The sequence below is a fragment of the Triticum urartu genome, chromosome 3A, assembly GCF_056163025.1.
Source record: "Triticum urartu cultivar PI428250 chromosome 3A, HENAU_Tu73, whole genome shotgun sequence".
NCBI lineage: Eukaryota > Viridiplantae > Streptophyta > Magnoliopsida > Poales > Poaceae > Triticum > Triticum urartu.
This window is the reverse complement of record NC_141875.1, coordinates 686,990,103-687,002,244: the sequence shown is the minus strand read 5'-3', so window position 1 is coordinate 687,002,244 and position 12,142 is coordinate 686,990,103.

Sequence of the window (12,142 nt, the reverse complement as noted above, 5' to 3'; positions counted from 1 at the left end):
CATGTTTTGGTCTCCTCGTTTTTCATGCTCACTTATCAGTCTTCTCCTTATAAATAGGCACGACTGGCTTTTCTTCATTCTCCCCCTTTTCCATCATCTTCTTCCTCTCTCGCAACCCTTCTGTCGCTCGAGCTCCGCCGCCGCTGCAGCGCTCATCGTCATCCTCAAGCTCGGCCGCTGCATCCCCCTGAGCTGTCCAGAGAAACGGCGATGACCCTCCGCAACAGATCCGCGTTCGTAAGTTCTTGCTTTCTCACACCTTAGATCTGCATTAGGGTTTGCGAGTTCTTTCCGCGTTCTTCGCTGTTCATTACGGATTCCTTGCAGTTTCTCCACCGCACCCTCCTTTGATCTAAAAGAAGTATAAAACCTATGCGGTAGTTGTTTTGCATCCATTTCAGATGGTAGCAGATCCCTTTCTCCTGTCCAAAGGCCTCTTTAGAACTGACAAACTCCTCTGTGCTGGTTTTCAGGTCTAGATTTATTTCCCTTTTTTGAACCATCTTGATCCAAAATAATAGCAACAACTTGTGAAATTTGTTTATCTCAGCACTTAGCCAATTCTGACACAGGCAACCTTTGAATATCTTTAGTCATGGCGGCTTATGACTCCGGCTCATTTTTCCTTTATATATCATTAGCACTTACTTAAGCCGCCATTACTCATCTCTACTATAATCATTAACCTGTAACTCCACCAATAATTTGAACCGTCAACTTACTTTCTTTTCAGCTTGCCCTTTTTTCATCATGCCGTCAAAAGCGCCAACAGTCGGCAATTGGGTCCCTTCCACAGTTACTGAGGATACCTTGAAAGAATTTGTCACCATTGGATTTTTGCCAGAGAAAAACATTATGTCTTATCGTGCCCCTAACCCGGACGAAGAACGACCTCAGCCCAAAGATGGTGAAGTTATCGTTTTTACTGACCACATGAATCGGGGTTTTTCACCACCCGGCTCAAAGTTCTTCAGAGACGTTCTGCATTTTTTCAAACTTCACCCACAAGATCTTGGACCCAACTCCATATCCAATATCTGCAATTTTCAAGTTCTCTGTGAGGTATATCTTCAAGAAGAACTGACTGTGGAGCTCTTCAGAGAGTACTTTTATTTGAACCGCCAGAATGAGTGCACCAATGGCCCTAGCTTGGAACTTGGCGGAATCTCGATTCAACGCCGACAGTGTGCTATCTTTCTTTAGTGGTCTTACCAAGCCATCCCAAAGATTGGAACCAAACTTGGTTCTTCTGCCAAGATATATCACCAGCTAATGAAAAACCACTGTCGGGTTATCGCGCGGATCGTCTTGATTCTAAGTTTGTGCTCCCTGACAAGCTTACTGCTGATGAACGCAAGAAGCTTATCCCATCTATCAAAAGGATTCAAGCTTTATTGGGAAATGGCTTAACTGGTGTTGACCTGATCTGTTGCTGGATCACATGGAGGGTCATCCCTCTAAGCCGCCGATCCAAGTTGATGTATAAATATGGCGGAGGCCCAGATGCTTCTCTGTGTCATAGCTCTGTACAACTAACTGAAGAAGACATTGTTGCAATGTCAACCATCCTCGTGAACGGCAAATACGAGGACTACAGTAAGGTTGGATTAAACCCCTTATGCAAACTTAACCCGGCACCAGAGGTGAACCCCCTTGACCTCCTTTTTTGTTTTCTTCAGTAGTTAAATACTTACATGGCTTTTTAACTTGTTATTTGCTTACAGGCCAAATCTGATTTCTGGAAGGCCAAGTATGATCATGAAGCTGCCAAGAAGGCTAGAGCCGCTGCCATAGCCACCAGGAGAATGACCCGGAAGCCCAAGAAGAAGAAGACTGCATCTGACATGTTCCAGCTGGATGATGCTTCTGAGTCGCAGGTAGCCCTTGACTCCCTTGGCCAGTTTTTTAACAACCTTATTGACACTGACTATTGCCAGGACGACACAGGGGCTAGCCAGGCCGTAGAAGAAGAGGTAACTATTTCCTTCGATTCAGCCCCTTTGCCAAGACAGAAACTTCGACTGGTAACCCGGAAAGTAAGGTTTTCGCACCCTTTGGCTTATTTGGACCCTCATTTTCTTTTGAAAAAGCAGCAACATGAGAGCCGCCGTCAGGACCAGACTAATGACGACACTGAACCGCCCTCCGACTTACAAAAAACTCCTTGAAAACAGCAGAATGAGGTTTCTTTCACCTTTGTCTTTTGCTTTTATCCATGAATCTATTTTCTTACTCTCTTAACTTTATTTTATCTTTTCAGGAGGATTCTTGCTCTTCTGGCGACTCGTCACAAACTCAATTTCCGGCTTTCAAGACTGCCCCTGGGTAAGGAAAATCATCTTCCTTCTGCATCTTTAAAACTGCATCATTATACTAACTGTCTCATAAAATCTTTCTTAGCGGTCAAGAAAAGTCCAAGAAAGCCAAGGTGACTAAGCCGGCAGAAGACCCAAAAGTTCCTACACCTGAATCGGCAATACCAACTCCTCTTGATCAATCTGAAGCGCTAGAAGATCCGGCTGTCCACGTTCAATCGGACCCTCCTGAGCCGCCAGTTGATGAGACCATTCTTAATCCGGCTACCACTGAACCATCTAGCTCAGCTAACCCGCCGACGACTTCTAAAAATGATGTCTTAATTACTGGTAGTCGATTCATTGAGCCGGGCAACCCAACCGTACTGGCCCGGCATTCTGCTAAGCAAGAGGCTTTAGAGAGGTAGAAGGTGCGGTTTGATGTCTCTCATTACGCTCACCTGAACGTTAGCGACGTGTTGTCTGGCTACCTCAGTCATGTGCATTCCAGCCGTGACTCGGAAATTGAGATGGTCAAGCAACTGCAGCTGAAATATGAGGTACGTTCGCCGGCTTTCACCATCTTATATATGCTCTGCCAGCCCCCAAGTCTCCGGATTATGATGAACCTGAATGATCTGTAGACTTGTGATATAGGTTGATGCTCTGTCTTAGATTTTCCTTAAATCCAGCCTAAATTTCACCTGTAGTCCCCAAGGGCCGGCTCAATTAAGCACAAATGAGCCGGTACTTAACTTCATAACTGTCTTGAATCAGTCGAAACAAATAATGTGATCCGGATCAAGAGGTGGAGATAAAGAACGCTGACTCCAAACTCCAGTTGAGCCTTTCTGAAGCTGAAAAACTGAAGACCAGTTTTGATGCGGAGAAGAAATCCTGGGCCGACAAGAAAACCTTGCTAACCCAGCGTGCTGAGACAACGGAGGCGGCTCTCAAGGAGGTTACCACGGAGATCACCGGCTTAAAAAACCGTGTGTCCCAGATGGTCTCCGCAATCTTTGGTGAGTTATTTGCCTTTAGTTACTTACACTCTATTTTTGCCAGAAGTATAAGCCGCCTTCTTAACCTTTTAAAACACCTGCAGGTCCCCGGAGCAACAATCTAAGCCAAAACAGTTTAATAAAACTCAAGGCGGTTTACACCCTGGTGGAGCAGCTGTACATTGGAGCTCAACGGGCGCTTGCCATTATATCCCCAGCCAACCAAGGACCAAACCTCTTAAGTGATGTCTTGAAGAAACTGTCAATTACACCCAACAGATTCCAAGAGGTCAAGCGGTCTTGCGCACGAGCTGGAGCCTTAACCGCACTGAGCCGTTCCAAACCCTGGGTGCCGGAACTTGACCCGGCGGATGTAGACAAGGGGTATCCCCCTTTGAAAGAAGATGGGACTCCGTTTGATCAAGACGATTTCGTTGCTTGTGAGAGGGAAGTTCGTCCTCATGCTACCATCCTTGGCGAAGAAACCAACATTGATAAATATCAGCTGGGTTTTGATGTTGAGAATAAGAAGATGGCGACTCCCTCTTATAAAGTGACAGATCTTATCCCGCCGGTTCGCCAACACACTTTTGCCCCGGAAATTGACCCGGCCGGCCTAATTGACGATGAAGCTGAGTTCATTGCTCTGAACGGCTTTGACTGGTCCAATCCCAGCTTCCAACCAGCGGAGGGAGGTGAACCAGCGAGGGAGGAGTCATAACCGTCTGAATAATCCAGCCTTTAGCTTAAGATCTGCTTAAGAGAGAAAACATTCTAACCTTTTGGGCTCTCAATGCTTTGTAATAGGTTAGTTTGAAAACTGCATGTTTTGCCTATGCCGTTGAGCATAGGATGTTGCATATGACTTTTTATCTGTGATGTCAATGTATGCATCATATCCGTGATCACATCTGCAGTCTTTAAATCTATTCCTGTATGCAAAAGATGAAAAAAACCGTCCTGGCGGTTTATCGCTGGACGGGTTAAAACACCCGACACATAACTATGAAATCATCATAGTGAAAAAAACAGGACCAGATGTAAGATGGACAAGGCTGAAAGAACCTTTGATTAACAAAAAGACATAGATAAGTCTGTTTATGAACGACAATGTCATACCTATGTTCTTCAATTCTGAACTGCCGGCTTATATGACCCGGACAATAAGGTTGACGACCCTAATCTTTGTAGAAGTCAATACCTTGATCCGCCTGATGATTGTTATACCTTGGCAACTCATTGTCAAATAACCGAACCGGTGCAGTTAGATTTGAGACAACAAAAAACCAGTAAAACAAAATAGTATGTTTCAAATGATGTAAATCAAGCATTTAAGAGTAATTTGGAGGCTTTTGATTCGAATACGATCAGTAAACCGGACAAAAGGGGTTAAGCTAGGATTCGAATACGATCATGTAGCCCCCAGTCGCTTTGGCGTTGCGCCGATCAAGAGGGTACCGACAACTATGTTCTCTTTGGTTCGAATACGACCTATGTTTGAACAGGAAGCCCCCAAATGACCTTGAGAGCTTTTTAGCAACCTTGATTCGAATACGATCCAAGTCGGACCCAAAAGGGGTTAAGCTATGATTAGGATACGATCAAGAAGCCCCCTAGTGAGTTTGGCTTTGCGCCGATCAAGAGGGTTACGATAGCTATGTTCTCTTTGGTTCGAATACGACCTATGTTTGAACAGGAAGCCCCCTAGTGACCATGAGGTTTACGTCTAGATTCGAATACGATCATGAGCCGGACCAAAAGGGTTAGGCTAGATTCGAATACGATCAGCCCCCTAATGGTCGTTTGAATAATTAGAATAATAAAGATATATGATCATTGGAAATGAAAAGGACAGAGGTCCTGCTTTATTACTTATCATAATATATACAATATCAAAGTATGTACATTATGAGAGCTAGTGGCTTAAGTATAGTACGGCCGAAGATGAGCAATATTCCACGGCCGACGGGTCTCTTCCTCTGACTTACGTGAGTCTTTGTGCTGTCGAACATCGATGAGGTAATATGACCCATTGTTCAAGTTCTTGCTGACCACAAAGGGTCCTTCCCAAGGTGGGGATAGCTTGTGTGCATCAGACTGATCCTGGATGAGCCGGAGCACCAGGTCACCTTCTTGAAAGGTTCTGGACCTAACCCGGCGGATGTGATAACGGTGCAGGTCCTGTTGATAAATTACTGATCGGGCTGCTGCCAAATCTCGCTCCTCATCCAACAAGTCAAGTGCATCTTGTCGGGCTTGTTCATTATTATCTTCAACGTAAGCCGCCACGCGGGGCGAGTCATGACGAATATCGCTAGGCAGGACTGCTTCTGCTCCATAAACCATGAAGAAAGGGGTATGACCCGTAGACCTGTTAGGAGTGGTATTGATGCTCCATAGCACTGAGGGTAACTCCTCTACCCAACAACCCGGCGTCCGTTGTAAAGGAACCATAAGCCGGGGCTTGAGACCTTTTAGGATTTCCTGATTTGCTCTCTCAGCTTGACCATTGGGTTGGGGGTGAGCTACTGAAGAAACATCAAGCCGGATATGCTCATGTTGACAAAACTCCTCCATAGCGCCTTTGGAAAGATTAGTACCATTGTCAGTTATAATGATGTGTGGAAAGCCAAAACGAAAGATCACCTTTTTCATGAACCGAACCGCTGTGGCTGCATCACACTTACTAACCAGCTCTGCCTCAACCTATTTTGTGAATTTGTCAACTGCCACCAAAAGATGTGTCTTTTTATCCTTGGATCTTTTGAAAGGTCCAACCATGTCAAGCCCCCAGACTAAAAATGGCCAAGTGATTGGAATCATCCGCAATTCTTGAGCTGGCACGTGCGCTCGTCGTGCACATTTTTGACACCCATCGCACCTACTGACCAGATCCTCTGCATCGGCGTGAGCCGTTAGCTAGTAAAAGCCATGATGAAAAGCTTTGGCCACAAGAGACTTTGAACCGGCGTGATGGCCACAATCCCCTTCATGGATCTCACGAAGAATTTCTTGACCTTTTTCAGGAGAGACACATCGTTGAAACGCTCCAGTGATGCTGCGATGATACAACTCACCATTGGAAATTGTCATTAAATTAGACCGCCGGGTTATCTGTCGAGCCAAGGTCTCATCCTCCGGCAACTCACCCCGGGTCATATAAGCCAAATACGGTACTGTTCAATCTGGAATGACATGAAGAGCCGCCACCAACTGTGCCTCCGGGTCTGGAACGGCCAAATCTTCTTCTGCAGGCAATTTGAAAGAAGGGTTATGCAGAACATCTAGAAAAGTGTTAGTTGGCACCGGCTTACGCTGAGATCCCAACCAGCTCAAAGCATCAGCCGCCTCATTCTTTCTGCGGTCAATGTGCCCCACTTGATAACCCTTGAAGTGCCCAGCAACAGCGTCAACCTCACGGCGATAAGCCGCCATGAGAGGGTCCTTAGAGTCCCACTTGCCTGATACCTGTTGAGCCACCAAATCTGAGTCACCGAGGCACCGTACCCGGCTTAAACTCATCTCTTTATCCATCCGAAGACCATGGAGTAAGGCCTCATATCCGGCTGCGTTGTTAGTACAAGGAAACATCAATCACAACACATAACAAAACTTGTCACCTCGAGGAGAAGTTAAAACAACTCCAGCCCCCGAGCCTTCCAACTGTCTGGACCCATCGAAATGAATCGTCCAATATGTGTTGTCTAGTTTCTCTTCAGGTATCTGCAACTCCTTCCAATCGTTAACGAAGTCCACCAGTGCTTGAGACTTAATGGCCGTACGTGGCACATACTTTTATGAGACCCAAGCTCAATGGCCCACTTGGCGACTCGTCCTGTGGCTTCTCTATTTTGAATAATATCTCCTAAATGAGTAGAGCTAACCACAGTGATAGGATGACCCTGGAAGTAATGCTTGAGCTTCCGGCTTGCCATGAACACCCCATAAACAAGCTTCTGCCAATGTGGATACCTTTGCTTGGATTCAATGAGCACCTCACTGACGTAGTAAATCGGCCGTTGAACCGGATGTTCCTTGCCAGCCTCCTTGCGCTCCACAACAATGGCCACACTGACGGCTCGTGAGTTAGCAGCCACATATAACAGCAGCGGCTCCTTCTCAACGGGGGCAACAAGAACCGGCGGCTCAGCAAGCTGTCTTTTCAAATATTCAAAGTCGGAGTTAGCAGCGTCGCTCCAGACAAAGTCATCCGTCTTTTTCATCATTTGATACAACGGCATAGCCTTCTCACCCAACCGGCTTATGAACCGGCTCAAAGCTGCAACTCGACCCGCCAGCCGTTGAACATCATTGATGCATGCCGGTTTAGCCAGAGATGTGATCGCCTTAATTTTTTCTGGGTTAGCCTCAATGCCTCTGTTAGATACCAAAAAGCCCAAAAGCTTGCTAGTTGGGACTCCAAAAATGCACTTGGTCGGGTTAAGCATCATCTTGTAGACCCGAAGGTTGTCAAAGGTTTCCTTTAGATCAGCTACCAAGGTTTCGTTCTCTCTGGATTTCACCACTATATCATCCACGTAAGCATGACCATTACGCCCAATCTGATTATGAAGGCAATTCTGTACACACCGCTGATAAGTCGCCTGGGCACTCTTAAGCCCAAAAGGCATAGACACATAGCAGAAGGCTCCAAACAGAGTAATGAAAGCCGTCTTCTCCTGGTCCTTAACCGCCATTTTGATTTGATGATAACCAGAATAAGCATCCAAAAAGCTTAGACGCTCACAACCCACCATAGCATCAATGATTTGATCAATACGAGGGAGAGCAAAAGGATCAGCCGGGCAAGCTTTGTTTAAATCCGTGTAATCCACACACATACGCCAAGTGCTGTTCTTTTTGAGCACAAGCACTGGGTTAGCCAACCAATCTGGGTGAAAAACTTCAACAATAAACCCGTCTGCCAAAAGCCGGGCCACCTCTTCTCCAATAGCCTTGCGCCTTTCCTCATTAAACCGCCGAAGAAACTGCCTGACCGGCTTAAACTTTGGATCAATATTAAGAGTGTGCTCAGCGAGTTCTCTCGGTACACCCGGCATGTCAGAAGGCTTCCATGCAAAGATGTCCCGGTTCTCATGGATGAACTCGATGAGCGTGCCTTCCTATTTTGTATCCAAGTTAGCACTGATAATGAACTGTTTAGATGAGTCGCCAGGCACAAAATCAATCATCTTGGTATCATCAGCTGACTTAAATTTCAGCGCCGACTCATGCTCCGTAGTTGGCTTCTTCCAAGATGTCATGTCTGCCGGGTCAACATTATCCTTATAAAACTTCAATTCCTTTGTTGCACAAACATACTCGGCGTAAGCAGCATCGCCTTCTTCACATTCCAGGGCTATCTTCCGGCTTCCATGCACTGTGATGGTGCCTTTATAACCCGGCATTTTGAGTTGCAGATGAACATAACACCGCCGTGCCATGAACTTAGCATAAGCCGGCCGTCCAAATAGAGCGTGATACATGCTTTGGATTTTAACCACTTCAAAAGTTAATTTCTCAGCCCTATAATCATACTCATCCCCAAAGGCTACTTCCAGCTCAATCCTACCTACTGGGTATGCCGACTTACCAGGCACAACTCCATGAAAAACAGTATTGGACGTTTTAAGACTTTTGTTAGTCAACCCCATGTGACGGAACGTCTCATAATAAAGGATGTTGATGCTACTGCCTCCGTCCATGAGCACTTTAGTGAATTTGTATCCGCCAACCTGAGGTGCCACCACCAAAGCCAGATGACCCGGATTATCAACCCGGGGAGGATGGTCTTCCCTACTCCATACAATAGGCTGCTCAGACCATCTTAAATAACGTGGAACTATCGGTTCAACAGCATTTACAGCCCTCTTATGAAGTTTTTGGTCCCTTTTGCACAAACTGGTGGTGAATACGTGATACTGCCCACTGTTCAACTGCTTTGGGTTGCTCTGATACCCGGACTGTTGTTGCTACTGCTTACCTTGGCTGGATTGCTGATTATAGCCGCCCCTGACTGCCTTGAGGGCCCTGGCCGTGAAAACCGCCACCGCCTGAACCGGCGCCCGGGCCATGAAAGCCGCCACCGCTTGAGCCGCCGCCAGGTCCATGGTTACCATCGAACATGTTGGAATTCTTGAAAGCTTTCATGATCGTACAGTATTTCCACTGATGGGTAGCTGGCTTCTCCCGGGTGTTGTGTCTTGGACAAGGTTCATTTAGCAGCTGCTCAAGGGTGGGACCTAACCCGCCAGACCGAGGAGGTGGCCTCCCCTTGCGTCGTTGATTGTTGCACTGTGCATTGGCGTTAGCCACAAACTCCAGACTACCGTCAGCCTTATGTTTATTACCTCCTTGATTCGCCGGGTTGTGCTGGTGACCTTTGCCACTGCCTTTCTTCTTTCCCTTCCCTGTCTTCTCTTCATCAGACGCGGGGTCCTTGGTACTGTCAGAATCGGCGTACTTGACTAGAGCCGCCATCAGTTGGCCCATGTCATCACAGTCACGCTTGAGCCGCCCCAGCTTCTGTTTCAGAGGTTCAAAACGGCATTTTTTCTCCAACATTAGGACCGCGGAGCCGGCATCCATTTTATCAGATGAATGTATTATTTCCTTGACCCGGCACACCCAATGGGTCATGGATTCGCCTTCCTCTTACTTGCAGTTAGTCAAGTCCACGATCGACATGGGCTGTTTCAGGTATCTTTAAAGTTCTGGATGAACTGGGCCTTTAACTCCGCCCATGAGCCGATGGAGTTGGGTGGCAACCCCTTCAACCAAGTGCGAGCTGTTCCATCCAACATCATGGTGAAGTATTTGGCCATTGCTGCGTCACTAACCTCCAATTAACTCCATGACCATCTCGTAACTTTCAATCCATGCTCCGGGCTGCAGGTCGGCTGTGTAATTAGGTACCTTTCGAAGACCCTTAAAGTCCATTGGAAAACGCTCATTTCACAGAGCTGGCACAACACAAGGGACACCTCCTGTCCTTGTGGCCACACCTGCTTCAACAGAGGTCGCTGGATAAACAGGAAAAGCTTGGTGAGCCGCCAGCTCAGCTGCGTGTTGAACCGCCCGCTCAGCCTCTTGACGGATCCTCTCCTGGTCCACCAAGTTAAGAGCTCCACCCTGGGCCGGGTCATGCCCACGTGGTTGGTTACGGCGTTGGGCGTTGCTTGACATGGCCGCGTTGAGTCCATATGCCTGCTATAGCTCAGGCTCTGGCTTGGGCGAGGGGTTGAATGGATTCTGTCTCGACTATAAGAATATCCGTCCTGTTGTGCTAGAGCCGTCTGAAGAAGTTCTTTGACCCTTCATGTTTCGATCGCTGTCGGAGAGTCGCCTTCCATCGGGAGAGCCGCCAAATGAGCTGACGCAGCGATAAGATTCTCCAAAGGGTTAGAAAAGTGACCCGGTGGTATTGGTGTGTAATGAGGCGGAGCAGTATTCACACGGGGGGGGGGGGTTCCATGGCCCGCGGTTGAACCGGCACCCCAGTCTCGGGTGTTATGATCCGGTTTGCCTCTGGCGGGTTACTGGGACCAGCTCCAGGTGTGTGGAAGAGGTTCCTAGGATCATAAGTTAGAGGCAGACGTGATTGAGCCTTTTGGTGCCTTCTCCTCGTGACCTCATTTGATGCATTTAGATCCACCGGGAGCCGGAAAGTCTCTGCTTGAACCTGCTGAGCACGAGCATCTAGAGCCGCCCGCTCTGCAGCCATCCTTACGTCCTCCGCTGCTAAATTCTCCTTAGATTGTGTTACCTCCCCACGTAACCATGCCACCTCTACATCGTGCTGAGCCTTATCTGCCGGCTCAACCACGACGGTCAACAAGGTCGTCATCCTGTCCATGAGATCCATCAGCACCTAAGCCGGCGGGCGCACGGGGTCTCCGGTCCCAACTGCCGCTGATCCGGTGGTTACCTCCATCGCGGTCGTAGAATTCTGACCGGGTTGAGTGCTAGCCATGTAGACCCTGGCTCAATTCGGCGGCTCAGAGGGGTCCAGAATACTGCTACCATCAGAATAGCCCCCAAGCCCGCCATCCTGTAGTTGATACAATGAATCCGTCTCACCTGTGGATGACTCGCCGTCAGAGTCGAAAGCCGTCTCGCCGCCATCCACAGATCCTTTAGAAAGCTCCCCTCCATGGATGCAACCTACGAAGGCACGCCTTACGGCCGGCTGAGTTCGGGCGGGTCTCGCACGCTGAGCCATTTCGATGAGGTCGGTGCAGACGTCCGGTTCAGGGCCTGGCTCGCTGATCCGACCGATGAAGACATGGATTCTGCCCAAGGGGACCCGATACCCGTGCTTGATTGAGCCGGCCTCGGGGCCCCAGCCTGCGTCGTCGATGTAGAGCTTGCCGCGACGACTCTTGGTCATCCGGCCCACAGCATATCCCTTGAGCCCTTCGAAGCTGCCCTTTAAGAACTCAAATCCACCGTGCGCTGGCTCCACGGTGGGCGCCAACTGTCGTGGAATTGTCACGACACATGTCCTAGTGAAAGGACTTAGTCGTGGAGCCATCACAATTAGGAAGCTTAAAGGGGTTAATCGGGACAAAGGACACGAGAGGTTTATACTGGTTCGGCCCCTTGCGGTGAAGGTAAAGCCTAGTCCAGTTGTTGTCGTATTGCTAGGTTTCGATGACCAAGGAGCGAAATACGCAAGCTTGGCTCTCGATCTGTTGTTTCTTTTTCTAAGCCGCCGCCGGGTCGTCCCCTTATATACACGGGTTGACGCCCTGTAGCCTACATAGTCCCGGCCGGCTCATACAACGTGTCCAGCTCGGTGACGTCTTTTACATGCCTTGCTTTACAAGTCTTATGATACATGGCGGT